The sequence below is a fragment of the Cebus imitator genome, unplaced genomic scaffold (assembly GCF_001604975.1).
Source record: "Cebus imitator isolate Cc_AM_T3 unplaced genomic scaffold, Cebus_imitator-1.0 Scaffold42, whole genome shotgun sequence".
Taxonomy (NCBI): domain Eukaryota; kingdom Metazoa; phylum Chordata; class Mammalia; order Primates; family Cebidae; genus Cebus; species Cebus imitator.
Genome location: NW_016107357.1, coordinates 2,774,557 through 2,789,928, shown reverse-complemented (window position 1 = coordinate 2,789,928; position 15,372 = coordinate 2,774,557). Strand labels below are relative to the sequence as shown.

The window sequence follows — 15,372 nt, the reverse complement described above, 5'->3', positions numbered from 1 at the left end:
TTAATGTAAAAAGTATTGCTAAAACATAAATATACCAGTGGATTGGTTTACTAGTTAACAGGTTAAAGTTCCAGCTTCTATTTTCAGAGTGGAACTTAGTTGCCACGATAATAGGAGGTGACATTTGTTTGATTTTCCTCCCTCAAGTTGTGGAAGAATCCTATAAACTCCTCTATAAATAACCAAGTAGAGGCTGAAAGGTTTCCTGTAACTTACAGCCTAAAGCCAGTAACCTCTGATGGCAGTCTGAGTGATGGTTGAATCAGCAGGGTGGCAGCGATCACAGGGGGAATTCCGCATCCTCCAAGGAGGCTTGACTGAGCATGAATGGCTTATACTTTGTGTTCCTCAGTCCTCAGTAGTAGTCCATTAAGAGGCAATAAACATGAAATATTCCACTCAGCACCTTAGAGCCCTTGAGCCAATGAATACAACTCAGCCCCTCTGGCCAAGGAAAACAGTGTCCAGTTGTTACAGGAGAATATACAGAGGACATGCTATATTAACTGAGCAACACACTCCATCTCCCAGCTAGGAGCAGTGAACAAGACCACAAACCCTTTATCTGAGCAAAGTGCAGACTTCAATAAATTCGAATGCTTAGTGAAATATACAGTAACCTGTCTGTCTTATTCTGTTTAAGGTGGGATCGCCAGGGAATATGTGTTTTGGGGGCATGGATTAAATTGGTGATGGGGTTTAGCCCACTTACAGAAATGGATCATTCAGATCCCAAGGTAAATAGGCAGACACTTTTAACTTCTTTGCTGTAGCAGCCCCAAAGCGGCTACATTTATCTTCTAGCTTTAGTTCCTTTCTTCCCATTGTCAAAGTGCTTCTTGGCTGTCTGTGGGGTTGGCATGAAAAGGATTGAGCGTCAAGGTGGATGTCTCTTTGCCCACTTTTTGGGTTTGTTGTTATTTATATTATACCCCAATTCCACAGATTATAAAGACTATCTCTTGCTTATAAAAATGAAACAAAACAAAACACTATCTTAAATCTATATCCTACAATAAGTAAAGTTCCAAGTAATACAAAACACCAAAATAGTTTTACCTTTTTTCTCTTACAATTACAGTCTACTTATCTATTTTTTCCCATTTGAAAAAACTTACATTAGGAGCACCAAGAAAAACACACAGAAAAATCTATTTTTTTTTTTCTTTTTTTTCGGTCAGACTATGAGAACTGACAATGCTTGGTCAAGTTCAAGGACTTCCACACTCACCAGTTCCATCTGATCCAGGAATGTTGTTTCTCTTCTCAGTCCTTTCCAGCAAACCAATTTTGTGGAAAGACCAACTAATAGTTACAAATGGAAATTTGTTATTAAAACAAAAAATTACAGTATAGGGATAGGTCTTCCCAAGAATCAAAAATAAAGTAGAACATGAGTCAGAGATAAAATCATTTCAAATGCATGTACAAAACTGAAAAATACCTTGTTTTATTTTTTATTCACAGGATTTTTTTTCTTTCCTTTTCAGATTGTGGTCTAGAAAGCATATTGTGATTTGTACAAGAAGCACGTTCCCATTTGGACCTTTAACAAATTCAGCTGTTTCGTGTTCTGTGTAAGTAAATTTTAGGTTGCCCATCATTGAAAACCAGTTTTAAAAAAATTAATAGGAGTGGATAATCCAGAGAACATTTTCTACCGTGTTTGTGACTCCAGTTGTTGGAAAGTAAAATTCTGGAGGAAGGGCTGGGATATCTCCAGGGGCTTAGTTTAGCATCATCAAAGCCTCTCCCGCTTCCCCCTTGCACGTTACAGTATCTGCTTTACCAATCAGAGGGAAATTTATCATGTAGGATTTAGAGGAGATATTTATGGCCTCCATAAGCACAGTGACTTTGACTGGTAAGACGTCAATTATTCCCTTTAGGAGATAAAAGGCCACAGCTGGTGAGATAATAGAACAGGAACTGTTTCAGTATTTCAAAACAGAAGACCCAGTTGAAGAAGGGATTTTATACGGCATTTGCTTTTATTTTTTTCCTTCTATGATGAACAGGTGTGGGAGTCAATTCAAGAAGGCTGCTTAGATGATTGTGCGACAAGGAAGGGAGGTAAATATTTTTGATGGTTGGGGAAAGATTCAGATTTTCAAACTTCAAACCAAATATGTAGTCCAAGTCTTTTCTACCTGTGTACACAAAGGAAAGAGGAAGCAAGGTCAACATAAAATAGGCAGTTGTTGTTTAGATTATTAAGCTATGAAATCCTCATGGCTACACAAAATAGAAAGCAGCTATGTGACAAATGCTTGATGTGAACATGCAAATGCAGTTTTAAATTCATTATACCTAATGGAACAAGGTATCTGGGTGGGGAGGAGGGGTTCTACTATTTCCTGAGCTTACACAGCAGGTTCTTAAATAATGTCATGTAAGTTCAATGTCATTTCCTTATAATGTTGATGAGAAACAAAATGAATTCCTAGCTGAAGTCATTGTGTATATGGACTTTGCAAGTCCTCTCCATGTCTGGTTTCCTCCCAAAACCCAAAGCTGTGTCCGTTTGATGAATCAGTGTGTCTCACTGGTCCCAGTGTGAGTGAGTGTCGGTGTGTATGAGTGTGCCCTGCAATGGGAAAGGTGGCCTGTCTGGGGCTGGTTCCAGCCTGGTACCCTGAGCTACCAGAATTGGCTCTGGCCACTTGAGCTCCTGAACTTGAATAAGTGGGTAGATGATTATCTTGTTTTTGTTAACTTTCTTAAATGTATGTGTAACTCATATTCATTTCAAAGTTATTTTGATATTTATTTCAATATTAAAAGTGTTTGGATCTTTATTTAGAAGTTTGGTGATTTTGTGTGTGTGTGACCAGAAATATGCTGTAGCAACTTAACTCTTATTTAGATCAATTAGCCTATGGTAAAGCTGTTTTTGTTATATGTCATTTCATTTGAAGTCCCAGTTTCCAAGAGCCTATCGTCAAAGGACTTAGTGTACTTCCGGGCACACGATGGGTTAAGCATCTTACATTATCAACTGGAAGATGAGGTGAAATAAAATATATTAGTAAAATGATCTTGAAAAAGTTTTCTCATTGTAATAAATTATAAGATTATGAAAATGACTTAGAACATACTAAAGCACTGTAAAAAGTAAATCGTAGTGGATGCATTAGGGGTTGTGATTGGCATTGCTAACATTATTAAAATCTTTCAGTGCTGGGCACCATTTATTTCTACCCTTACAACCCCGTAGGCCTGTAGAGTATCTTATAAGAAAACCCACAATAAATATCTGATAAATTGCTGAATAAAAGGTAGGCATTTTTCACTTAAAGTGCCTACAAAGTACCTCATCAACAAGAGAAAAAGGCAAGAGAATAACCTTGCTTCATGAATAAAGTATCGATCACTTAGGCATTAAATTTTCCATTTGTTCTATTTTTTTTTTCCAGCAGAAACTCTTGGAGAAATTGCATAGCATTATTTTAAACAATTCCCCTCAGGGGCCCATTAAATAGGCTTTTCTGCAGACAGGATAGATGTCTTTTACAGCTGGTCGGTGTTTAGTTCTCTAAATTCTTGACTGAAGAAAGAAAATGACTGGGATGTAGGATATCTGACCTATAGATTGCTCATTCCCTGCATGAGTCAATGTTTGAAGTCTGAAGATAAAACCACCATTAATCACAAAACTTTCCTATAGTCCTAAAGTCATATATCCCAGGGCCCTTCCAAAATTACCACGTGGACTGGCATAGGGAGAGATCTGCTCAGCTGTGGTCGCTTTTATGACACAGAGCTCCTTCTCTCTGGTTGATGATATTGAATGAGCAGGAAGGAAGAAAAGAAATAAAAGTCAGCTAACCGTGGTTGAGTCAATTCAGTCCATGCCATTCAAAGGCTGAAGGGCCACCTGACTCTCCAGAGGCTGCTGGAGATGCAGGGCTGTTTCATCCTGGGGTGGGCTTCTGTTAGAAGAAATACTTAACTTGAACGAAACAAAGCGTCTGTCCCTTGCTTTATTGGACAATGAAACTTCCCATCATACTGACCAAAGATTGAGGATTTGAGACGCGGGAATGCACTAGTATCTCACCTGTGGCTGTGTGTTTCCAAATGCTAATTTCTTTTCCTGCAAAACCAGGTGTGTAAGGACTAAGAAGAAGGGAAACTTTTTTTCCTATGAAAATCTGGATCCAATTCAATCCCATTCAGTTTCAAAAACATTTATTTACTTTGTGTCCCTTAAGTAAATAGAATATTATTCTGAATACACAAAGGAGGTAGGAACTTAAATGAGTTAGGAAGTTAAATGAAAGGAAGGGGAGCGGGGGAAAAAGCAGAGAGAGGGTGGAAGGAAAGTTTGCTAGGTGATCTTCTGTGCTGTTTAATAGACACTTTATTGCTTTCACTCCTCAAAGCAGTCTTGGGAGAATGGTGTTGTTTAATCATTTGCCAGATGAGGAAACTAAAACTCAGGGAGATTGCTACTTGCCCAAGGAGGTAAATATTGTTCATTCAGTTTGGCTTTTTGATGTCTGAATTCTTTTCTGTAATTTTGGAATTGCTCTCATTTTGATTCTTTGCAGTGGGGATGGGACAGGAAACCTCTTGTAATTGGAACAGAAAATACTAGATGCTCACTTTCTCCTCTTTCCCAGACTCCCTTGAAGCTATGGCAAAGGCTCTGATAACCACAGGCATCTGCTCCAGATTTTTCCTTAAAAGTGTCTGAGAGGGAATGAGTGGAGAGTATGCTTGTGCTCACTGGCAGTGGCTCTTTGTTTGTCTGTCTGTCTCTCTTTCTGCTGTAAAAGCAGATAAGTCCAATGATGCTACTGGTGGCTGCAGGGTTTTCCTTATGAAAGTGTTTCGGAGACTTAATTTTGCATTATTCCTAGAAGTTGGATCTTATGCTTTTGTTTTCTAGCACTTCTAATACTCTATTAGCTGTTCAGTATCTTTTTCAAAAACGCTTTGTTGTAAAGATGGGGTTTCACCACGTTGCTCAGGCTGATCTTGAACTCTTGACCTTATAACCACCCGCCTTGGCCTCCCAAAGTGCTGGGATTACAGGCACGAGCCACCACGCCCAGCCACTCTTTTGTTTATTAAACACATTGTTTCCCTGTAGAAATTCCCACTGTCAGGATTTGCTAATTGGATCCTTGTGGTGTCATGTATCCTGCTTTTCTGTCCCATGTGTTTTCTGCAAATTATTAGTTGGATCTAGAGGCTCAGTCACATTCAGTTTTGATTCATTTGGCAAGTCAACTTCATAAATGATGCTATGAGCCTCGATTAGGGCATATAAAATGTCTGGTTGTCTCCCTTTTTGTGAAGTCAGCAGTGATTGATGATTATTATTTAATACACTATATCATTAGGAGTAGCAAAAAGATGATATTATAATTCTATCATACTCTTTATTTTACTTTTTTATTATTATACTTTAAGTTCTGGGGTACATATGCAGAGTTGCAGGTTTGTTACATAAGTATACACATGCCATGGTGGTTAACTTTGTAACCTGGAATCCTTCCACAAAGAGAAAATTCTTCTACATTACTTGGTGGACTTGAAGTGTTGGTCATATGGAAAAGTCAGAATAAATGCTTAATCTTTTTTATTTGCTAGTTTTCAAAATAGTTAAATAACTCGCTGGTCAAAAGTCGCCAATTGTTTTTATTTCTATAGTCATTATTAACTAAGAAATTTAAATATATTCAATGCCTTTCAATCTGTTGCCATTATCTTTACTGATATTTAAATTGACTCATCTGTGGCCATTAAGAGGCTTCTTCAGATGGCTCCTCAGTCCTTTTTACACACTTTCAGTGGTCTTTGGTGGTATCTGTTCTCTGTGGTACACGAAGATCCAGGCTCATTTGTATATTGTACGTTCCCTTCCCAGACCTGATGTCAGCAAATTTAAGACTAGAATTTTTGCTTAATCTAATTTATGTTACATATGTTTTTTTCTTTTTGTAGGCTGAAAATACAGAATTCCCAATAGATGAACCTTAGAATAACAATACCAATAGCACTACCAATAATATGATTACTGAAAAGAAAGAGAGAGTTTGAATTTTTCAGTATCATTAGGGAAAATCAAATCCCACTAGTATATATATATGTGTGTGTATATATATATATATATATATATATAGTCAGTTTTGTCTTCTTAAGACAACTAGAAGTTTGTCTCTGTGTATGGTTATGCCACAGCACAATGTTTGGTTGGGTTTACTTGTTTTAGTTTGCTTTTGTCCTTTAGGAATTGCTTTTTTCAAACTTAATATTGTTATATAATCATGAAAAATATTTGATGATTCCACAAAAGCCACAAGGCCATAAGTTATAATAGAAATCCTTCTCCCAACAGCAAGGATGCTGTGCAAACAGTATATATCCACAATACCAGATCCTGCTATTTCTTTTTTCACACTAATTTCATTAGGATGAACAAACCTTGATGAAATAGCCACTATTTAGTGGGGTCCAATCCTAGGAGTGTCCATACCATTCTAACTATTTTGATGTATCTAACATTGTGGTTAAAAGATAAGGACTGTGTGTTGCACATTTCCTTGAAAAGAGCTGTTCACAAAGCAAAATATAAACAAGTGCTATGGCAGTTTAATTTGTTTTAGAGAGTAGGGATGTAAGGGAGTATTCTGGGCTACTGAGATTGGATAACATGTCATGGAGGAGGCAGGATTTGAACTGGAGGGATTCATGAGGAGGTGTTGAACACCTGCACACTGGTTATGAAACGAGGAAGGCAACTCTGGCCCTCAAAAAACTTGTAATCTGTTGGGGAGGTTACCAAGAGTTCCATGTTGTCTGTACTCTAATAGAGGTATATGGAAGGCACAAAGGAAGTGTGCAACAGGGTACTTCAGTAAGTCCAAAGGAAGTCAGAAAAGTACCCATGGAACATCTGAGGCCCAATCTGAGTCTTGCAGGAGTATGAGTTGGTCAGGTGGGTGTGCAGGATGGACTAGGTATAGGTGGGAGTGGAGTGTAGAGCAAGGCAAGATAAGAAAATAGTTCTGAAATGAGTTTGAAGGTAAAATAGCATTTGAGTGGGTCTGAGAGCAAAGAGAAAAAAGTCAAAGGAACATGCAGGATGAAATGTCTTCCTTATATATTGGGTAGGCAAGGGAGAGCATGAAAAACATTTAACAGGGTTATCAAGTGCTTAGCTTTCTGTCTAAAGGAATAAAAATTGTAAAAGGTAAACTAAACTATAACCATTGACATACTAATGTCCTTTGTCATTACAATTTCATTTTTGATGGGTGGATATGTAATTAACAGTGGCTTAAAACACTTCCCATTTTAGATTTTTCTCCTCTGAATTATTTAGTGACCTGGAAACAAGACTTGAGTAAGGATCCTTGTGATCTTTTGCTATTGTGAAGCCTCTTTCTGTAGCGTGAACAATTTCACCCTCTAATTTATCTCTTTGCAAATAGAACATTTAAATGCAAAGTCAGAAATGTGTTTATAATTGTTGCTTGGGAATCCCCAAGAAACCTTCCAAATAGGTGCTGATGATAACGTTGCAACACTATGTGACTAGTTTTCATGCTTACTACAGAACAACGGAGAGTAATAGACTTCTCTTAGTCCTTCTTGTTAGTTACTTGCATGTTCAATAAGAGGAATAAATCATGAGCAGGTGCTTTGCAGGAGGAACTAAATACAAAATATCTTATAGATCTTTCTATTGGACAAAAGTCATGGATCTCATCCCTTTCCCAAAACCCTGCCTTAAGAAATATAATGAAAAGAGTCCCTTCTGTTAGCTTGAATGACAGCCTGGGAATTCCCAACAGACACCTAACTGTAGGTATGGGCTCCCTCTGGGTGTCTACTCTAGTGATGTTACCACCAAAGTCTCAAATTTCCAGATGAGGGCTGAACATAGTGCTGATGATATCTAAATAGCTTTGTGATTGTATTTCATAGGAAGTAAAGGGTAATTAAATTCTTTGATGGGCCTATGCCTCTTGCTATAAGAGGGGTCTTTTTTTCCTCACTGAAATTAAAAGAGACAGAGTGGGCTGGGTGTGGTGGTTCGCACCTGTAATCCCTGTAATCCCAGCACTCTGGGAGGCCAAGGTGGATGGATCACTTGAGGTCAGGAGTTTGAGACCAGCCTGGGCAACATGGTGAAACCCTGTCTTTACTAAAAATACAAAAATTAGCCAGGCATGATGGTGGGTACCTGTAATCCCAGCTATTCGGGAGGCTGAGGTAGGAGAATCACTTGAACCCGGGAGGTGGAGGTTGCAGTAAGCTGAAATCATGCCACCGCACTCCAGCCTGGGTGACAGAGTGAGACTCCTTCTCAAAAAATGAAATGAAATGAAATAAGATATAATAAATGAGACAGAGTGTCTTTGGACAGAGGGAGGGAAGAGACTTAATTATTGCACTACCTAAAAACAATAGAATGAAAGATTGTACCAATGGGGGCAAGAGAAAATAAATATTTAATATCTACTGAAAGGTTTCCTGAAACTCCAGTTTGGGAAAGGTACCTGGCAGCACAGATAAAAATATCTATGTAAGATCCCTCCTATTGCCATTTAATATGGAAATGTAGGGAGGGAGAGGAAGGATCAGAGTCAGATAAACCAGGAATGGGTCAATTGCAAGAGTTCAGGTAAGAGATGATAAGGTCCTTAGCTGGGATACAGGCTTTGAGACGAAGAAGAGGTGGAAGATTGAAAGCCATTTAGGAGGGATGGAGTGGGGTGGGAGCAGAGAAGGAAAACAAGATGTCGTAGTTATTAATGCTGTTTAGGTGCGACAATGGGTAGAACGTGGAAAGATGGTGTGAAAACGGGAGAGTCCCACAGGCTAATGGTGGCATTCCTGCTCCCGCTCTGAGCTCTCCCAGCCCTGTGGCACTCCGACTTCTGCTAACTGATGGAGTCACACTCCCAATCTTTTCCAGAGAGAAGTACTGAGCAGCTTAAAGCATTTGAATGGGAGGAGGAGAAGCAAACTACAGCTACTTCAGAAGATGACACTAAATACCTAGTCCAACCTGTATACACTAGAGGTAGGAGAGGTGGTTCATAGAACTCCACATGTGCCCAAAGTTTTCTCCTGGCCTTCCTGGGTAGTTCTGTGTTGTCTAATAAATCAGGAAAAATAGTGCAACAGAGTTCTCAATCTCAAACTAAACCCTGAGCTTTATTTATTTATTTTAAAACACTGAAGCAAAGAACCTGGAAAAGCCGTTATTTAGAAGTTGCAAGCTGTTGTTTTGACTGCCTAGAAGTTGTTTCACTTTTCAAGGCCAGCTGTTCTCTTACGGAGGGAGAGCCACCAGAATGGGATCTTTAGTAATACAAATCAGAACAAGTATTAATTAAATATTCTTCATAATAATAAAATTCACTGCCCACTTGAGTGCACAGGGTTTATGATGAAATGGTAACACCCTTAGCCTTGTGGAGGAGGGACCCCAAATCTGAGCCCTGCGATTTAAGGGTCCAGAATTCTGGCTCTGCTCTGGCTATGCCTCTTCTCATGAGGCAGTGAATCTCTAGGCCACATTAGAGCACATTCTCCTTCCCCCTTCAAGACTAAGCTCCAGGCAGGCAGATTCAATAGGTGCACTGCCAAGGGTCCATGTTACTGTTAGGGGCCATAAAAACATTCAAGTTTCTTTTACAATCAGAAGGAAAGCATGAACTTTTAAGTTGAAAACATATCTGACATCATATCAATATATTCATTTCTTTACCAACACAGTTGTAAGATGTAACTTGTGATATATTTTATGGAAAAGGAGGGCCACAAATACAAGAGTTCACTAAAGACATAAAGTGGCTCTTCCTCTAGGCAGCTAGAACCCTAGACTTTTATGTCCAAGAGGTCCAAGCCTACTTCCAGGGCCTATGAGGGTCTCTTCCCCAGGTGTCTTCTTTGAAGAGCAGACAGCACACTGGTATGAGCACCCCAAAGCACACCAGTGACTACAGCTGATCTTGTATTTTCTGTGACTGGAGTGTGAGTGTATGGCCTAGCATGTTCCTGTGTCTGTGTGTGAGGCATCTTGTAATAGGAGATGGCGTTAGGGGCAGAATGAAAAGGAGTGGAGACAAGGGCTGGGGCTAGTTCTCTTCACAAGATTGCATTCTGGTGCAGACTGTGTAGACAGCATTATTTGAGCAAGTTGTATGAGAACAGATGTCGCAAATGCTTTGAATGTGGGAAGTGTCACTGATCCTTCACTGTAACTAACATTAAGAAGATAACATTGTACACTAAGCCCATCAAAGAGATGCAAGTTAAGTGCAGGCTGATAACAATTTTCTGTAAATAACTTAATGGTGAATTTTATCTATCAGCTGCTGTTAATTTTCTTGTAGAGAAGAAACTGTCTTTAGAAAAATATCTCAAAAAACCACTGAATTAGAAAGTTTCAGCATGCTGAAGATGGAACGTGAAAAGATGGAAAGTTCTTGGTCCTTAGTGACATCACTGAGTTGCTGGACCTGGAACCACTGCATGTCTTAGTATTAGATAAATATTCCCACTAAAAATCTCCTTACTGTCTAAGAGATTTTTAGTGGGAGTATTTATTTCAGGCATCAGGTAAGACCTTGCAGGATTTGCAGTTTCATCTGTGTGTTTATTTTGTTTATTGTCTGCTCCACCCTACTTGATTGTGATTGCCATGATATCAATGACTATGCACGTTCTGTTCACCCAGGAATATCCAGTGCCTACCACGCAGAGCGTGGTGCATGTACATGCTCATTGGCATCTGTTGTAGCAAACAGTGAGAGAAGGAATAAATGCTTTCTCCCATCCTGAGGGGACATGGGGTCCAGACAAGCTGGACACCAGGCCCAGGACTCTACTTTATAATTTTTTCCAGTACAGCATCACGTTCTGTTGCAACAGAGTGAAGTCTCCTAAGAACACAGCTGATTATTTCATGATTGCAAAAAGGGCTGACTAATCTTTCCTTCTCCTGTAAGGCAAGCCAGCACTCTTCCAATCTTCTTTTAGGTGGCACCTCTTCTTGTCAGTCAACACATGGATCCATTATAGAAACACCTGAGCTAGCCAAGTTAATCCTTAACTAAACTGGAGTAGTGCTGATCATTCAGCCTTAGGAACTGAAAAATCACAGCATTGCTGAAAGAGAAGGCATTTTTCAGGTAGAGAGGCATAAGTCTTAGGCCAGGAAGCTTCAGTAAGAAGACAATAATTTCACGGAAATGCCTTAGCTTGGGGAGTCCAACTGCTGTTCTTGCATGTAAGAAATTCAGAGGAGAGCTCTTTGCTTCCTTGCTCATTTCAATGTTAGGAGTCAGGCCTTGCCCCAGAGTGCTCAGCTTGATACTTACTCACTAAGCCTTAAATTCATCCAGTGAAGCTCTAGACCTTTTATGGGATTCACAGGAATAAATAGCATTTAAATGTATGTTCTCAAAGGTCAAGTCTTTGACCCAAATCTGAAGATTGAAAGAATTGTTCACTCTAATAATTCTGCTAGTTCCCCAACTTCACACAAACCATTTATTTCAGACTGTAAACCTTTAACAATCTTTTCTTACCTATAGTTTTGTGGTCATTTAGAAAACACAGAAATACTCGATTTTAATTGGAACTAAGGGACAAAAATAAGCCACTTCATGAGTTTTCTAGATAATGGTAAAATGTAAGAAAAAAAGCCACCTCTTTTTCCAAGTGGTATTTTACAGTGATTTTTTTTTTTCCTTTTTACTGCATCGTAGAATTCTACTGGAGGCATTTCTGGGCAACTTTTCTTGTTAATGAATCATCCCCTTTGAGAATCAACAGGTAGTTTCAGGAGCCCAGGTGTGAGTAAGTGATTTAAGGTGGACTTTGTGGGTGGAACCAATGTTTACCCAGTGCATTCATTCGACAAACATTTGATGAGCACCAAATTAGAGTTCAGCTGCAGATAACAAAAACCAGTTGAACTAATTTCATCAGAAAGCTACTTAATAGGAGTAATTAGGTGCTTAAAAAATAGAAGGGCTGGAAGCCCAGGCTCTAGGCTGACGCCCATGTAGCTAGACCCTGGAAACTGAGACTCCAGCTGCTGCAGAACAGCCAAGTGTGTTCATGACTGTGCTTGTTTGTCAGCAGGAGCATGGCCCTGCCTCGTGATACTGTGTTTTTCAGCTCTCACGTGGGTGAGTCTATTTGGAGAAGTTGATTCAAGATGCAGCTTGACTCTCAGGGAGTCTATGTAACAGTGCTTCATGTTGTTAGCTTTCTGCCCTCCAGCATACAGTATGGTTTTTTGAAAGAAAGATTTAATGTAGTTAAGGATGCCAGCGTGTAATATCTGATGTCCATTTCTGCCCTGCTTGGGATACAAAAATAAAAAAGTCAGCTTCTGTCCTTAAGAAGTGTGCAATTTGGTAAGAAGACAGACTCTTGAACAAAGAAGTATACTTCACTGTTGCCAGCCCAGGATTAGAGAAAGGTATTAAGAGGAGCCCTGGTGAGTGATATTTTGCATCTCCAGATGGCCTTGGACCAACCCAGTTCTCCCCCTTTCTCACTTGTAGATCTTAAGAATAACTAGAATGTGCTGGGAACGCAACATCCTGAGATAAGGCCTAGGCTCTGTTCCAGTCCCCGCTAGAAACAGGATGTCCTTCAGCACATAAATCCAGCAGGTCATGTCATCCCTGGAGTAGAAAACCCAGAGAGGGTTGCTTTCTAGGGTCCTTCATCTGTGGTGCAAGTGAGGCACACACAGACGAGACTCCACCTGCCCTGGGCAGCTTTCCTGAGCGTGGGAAACCCGCTGACCGTGAATCCTAGGTGTCTACTGTTCCTTGCCGCCCCTTCACGGAACCCGTTGTATGTATGAGTGTTCTCTCTTACTGGAGCAAGTAGTGAAAGTGCAGCCCAAGATGCAGTGGGCTGAAGTGGCCAGGGCACAGTGAGCCTGCTCACTGGGATTTGATTATAAACTTGAAAATGCATTATTCGAGGTGCTTACCTTTAAAAGGGAAAATATTCCACTATGAATGTGGACTCCCTAAAACAGCAAAGGAGATTAAGGGAAGCCTGAAAGTGATGAGCACTTTAATTCCCGCTTTCCCAAGGAGACCCTCTGGTTCCCTGTGTGGTCCCTCCATTTCCCCTTCAGGAAGCTGGATGCCATCGTGTCCACTTATTTAGACAAAGGAGTTGGGTGGGTTGCTTGGTTGCAGTTCGTCCTCAGGGCACTGACAGAGTAGACTGGCACACGGAAATCCTGAAGCTGAACTCCCTGTTAACCTTTGAGTCACAAAGTTCCACCCCCTCCCCTCCCCACGACCTCCTTCCACCCCCAGTCTGAACCTGGATCCTATTCAAAGATATTTTCCCCTTTCTTTCCACTTACCTTCTGAATTCATTTTGGAGGAATGTACCAAGATCCTTTGAATCCTCCAGGAATGTTGAACTCAGTGAAAAGTGATGTGGTTAAGAAAGCAAATAATATGCTGAAAGATGTTCACTGGAAGTGGCTAGGGACATCAAAGAGATTGATGAATCTGCATTTCAAAAAGCCAGCAGGGGGTAACATTTTAGCTTACCTCATATTCCTCCTGCTTCTAAATTGACTATTTATTGCCCATGAAGTTTCTTCCTTCCCATGGGGCAGAATACTAATATAGTTAGCCCCAGGAAAGAGATGTCTGGAAATGGTATTGTCTTCTTAAATCAAAGCAGCTGAAAGAAATTTGTCTCTTTTATTAACAATGAAATATAGTTGCTATCAATGAGCATCTACTGTATTTCAGGCACTGCAGTTAAACATTCTACATGCGTTACGCCGTTTAATCCTTAATCATATTGCTAAGATCGATAATATCATTGGACCTATTGTATAGTTTGGGAAAAGGAGAGTAGAGAGGTTAGAAAAATCCCCCCACTTGGCAAGTGCTTGAACAAAGATTTGACCATATTGGGCACTGTATGATGTTGTTTCATTGCCTTTAAGCAACATTAGGTTGGGTTAGGGTAGCAGAGGATGCATATAACACACACTGTTTAGTGAGAGTAATTTTCTGGAACAAACAAGAAAGGAGAAACACTTCCATAATCTCCTGAAGTTTAGTTTCCATGGACAGTTATGGATTGCTTAGAAACTGGTAATAAAGGTAAGGGCCACGGCAGAAGCAGAAATAAGCTACACAGGACAGGCCCCGTGCCATGTGTCAGTTGACAGAGCCACACCATCACCTTCTTCAGAGCCCAAGGTCTGAAGACCCTAGAAAGAAGATCTGGCACAGCAGACCCCCTCAACAAGGGCTCATCCCGACCCTGCTTTGACATTGTCAGCAGCAGGACATGCTCCACCGCAGCAGACAGCCAGTTTTGTTTTCAAATAATTCTAATTGCAAAAAGTGTACTGTGTTCAGCCAAATCGGTGTCTGGGTAGCATTCACAAGCATTCGTTGTTAGTCTTGTCTTCTGACAACAGCCAACCCCTTTCCCACGTGATAGTTCTTTGGATTTTCAAAGCCTTTTCCCACACCCCCAGCTGGTTTCTTAACCGTCCTTCCTACTGTGTAGATTTGAACCGCTCCCCATTGTAGTCTTTCTCCTTCAGGCACATTATAGTGCCAGTTCCTTTTTGCGAAAAGCATTTTGTTAGGCGAAGTATACAAAATTTAAATAAGGCATGTTTAGATAAAGACAATTGTATAATATTGATTGTTTTCAGAAGCCCCCTTAAAAACTCTACCTAGGTTCTGGGTATGGTCACTCATGCCTGTAATCCCTGCACTTTGGGAGGTCAAGGCAGGAGGATCATTTGACGCCAAGAGTTTGAGACCCCATCTTTACCAAAAAATTAATAAAAATTAAATTAAATTTAAAAACTACACCTAGATATAGACCATTAGAAGTGTTCAGAGTGGAGCTATGATATCCCTAGTTCGGACAAGTATACCTCCTTTAAGGAGACCTAAGTTTACATTAGCGTTTTGAGTTGTATTGAGTCAACTAAGCCTCTAAGTGTTTTTCACACTGACTGCTGCTAAGCCACAAACCAAAGGGCAATCATCACAAAGACATGAAATAGGAAAGAATGTGGGTTTTCAAGACTTTCCCTCCCCTTCAGTGATTGTGTTAGTGCTACCTATTCATTCATTAATTTACTTGCTTGTTCATCCCACAAACATTTACTGAATACTTAAATCTGTCTAATTATGTGTAACATACTTGGGTGGACTGAATGTGAAAGAAATATCAGACATTACTGCCTGCCTTTAAGAGACTTATAGTTTAGCTAGGAAGGGAAAAAGAAAAATAACTACAAAATAAAGTAAGCCCTCAAAGTATCACATAATGGAAAAAAACATAGAATTGAATCGGGAGCACCTGGATTCTAGCCAA

General features: G+C 40.0%; 1 long non-coding RNA gene across 1 annotated transcript; it reads left to right on the top strand.

Moving 5' to 3' along the window:
* Nucleotides 1-825: 825 nt before the first annotated feature.
* On the top strand, nt 826-9,037 carry LOC119470845. Its single transcript, XR_005199816.1, has 3 exons — nt 826-909; nt 1,491-1,577; nt 8,936-9,037. It is a non-coding gene; the product is annotated as an uncharacterized LOC119470845 (long non-coding RNA).
* Nucleotides 9,038-15,372: the final 6,335 nt, after the last annotated feature.